The sequence below is a fragment of the Rhinolophus sinicus genome, chromosome 7 (assembly GCF_057876585.1).
Source record: "Rhinolophus sinicus isolate RSI-liver-muscle chromosome 7, RSI-T2T, whole genome shotgun sequence".
NCBI lineage: Eukaryota > Metazoa > Chordata > Mammalia > Chiroptera > Rhinolophidae > Rhinolophus > Rhinolophus sinicus.
Genome location: NC_142507.1, coordinates 23,114,034 through 23,115,570, shown reverse-complemented (window position 1 = coordinate 23,115,570; position 1,537 = coordinate 23,114,034). Strand labels below are relative to the sequence as shown.

The 1,537-nt window shown below is 42.6% G+C and overlaps 1 pseudogene; it reads right to left on the bottom strand.

Annotated features, from left to right (window-relative positions):
* LOC109434259 (ribosome maturation protein SBDS pseudogene) lies at nucleotides 1-1,044 on the bottom strand (annotated as a pseudogene).
* Between the last annotated feature and the right edge of the window lie 493 nt (nucleotides 1,045-1,537).

The following is a 1,537-nucleotide window of genomic DNA, read 5'->3' as shown; positions in this document are numbered from 1 at the left end:
TTAAAGCTGAAGAGACTGATGAATGTCATTCCAATTTCTCATCTCCTCTTCTACATCTTTCAAATTGAGTACTTCCAAAGAAAATTTGCCTTTTCTCTCCTTTTTTATAAACTCATCAATTTCTCTGAAGCGGCCTGGGTCAATCAGACACACAATTTCTAATTGCTGACTATAGTCCTCACTTTCTATAACCTTAATCAGTGGCTTGAGCTTTTCCTTCAGCTTTTTTCCTTCATCCACTGGAAGGATGAACCGAAGTCTCAAGTGGAAACGTTCGATCTTCATTTTCTCTTTCAGCTGCTTTACCACTTCCAAAGCCTGTTGTTTTGTACTCTTGTTAGTTTTGACTGAATAGTGGATGTCCTTCATTGTTCTCTCACTAAGGATACCATGTTTCCCCGAAAATGAGACCTACTCCGAAAATAAGCCCCAATTAAGGTCGTCAGCTAGACAGATGCATTTAGTACGTTATGACGATGTTCCGGAAGAAGATGGCATGACTGTATTTGAATAAATGTAAATTGTGGTACATGAAAAAAATAAGACATCCCCTGAAAATATGCCCTAATATATATACATATATATATATATGCCCTAATAATTTTTGGAGCAAAACTTAATATAAGACCCGGTCTTATTTTCGAGGAAACATGGTAACAGTATATGGTCTCTTTGTTTTAGGGTTCACACATTTGTCCGCCACAATAGTTTCAATGTCCCTAAACATCTGCTCCAGCTTGCCTGTGTGGTTTTTTACCTGATACTTGAACCTCTCCTTTAGTTAAAATCTGCTAACGGATTTCAGTCTGGTCATCTGTTCCAAATGCACTGATGAGATCTTCCATCTTTGCAACCTGCCCTTTAGAAACATTTACAAACACTGAGTGGGTCTGTGGAACTTCATCAAGGTCTTTCTCCACGCCTCTGCCAGCAGAGGACCTTGTTTTTGTACCAGGCTATTTCGAAGCGCTTCCTGGCGCGCTTCACGCACACCACAGCCACATCAATTAGGCCGATCTGGTTGGTGGGGGTGAAGATGGACATCGCAGGGCTGCTCACAGATCTGGGGTCTTGCGAAACAAGGCAGGCAGAACCAAGGCAGATACGCGCCGCCAGCCTGAGGGCCACCTGCGCCTTGTTGTAACGACGGTAGTTGTAACGACTGGGCGGCGCGCCTGGCACAGAAACGCCTGCAGAGCGCGCGGTGCTGCGACTAACTCCGCGGAGCTGGAGGCCACAACACACCCAACTGACTTATTGTGCAGGCATCAGGTGATGCCAAGGCCCGACCAGGGAAGGTGAGGAATAATGCCTGTGCATTGCGGCTTTTAAGACATCATTTCCGTGCCCCTAAGGAAATTTTAAAAGCATAGGTTGGCTACTCTTTAATATTTAGACATACGTGTGAATTACTTTTAAAGTAAATACATTTCCAAAGAATACAAATTTAAACCTTTATGTGTCTATTTTCAATAGGGTTATTTGTCTTTTTTTTACTGAGTTGTAACAGTACTTTATGTAGTCTGAATACTAGACC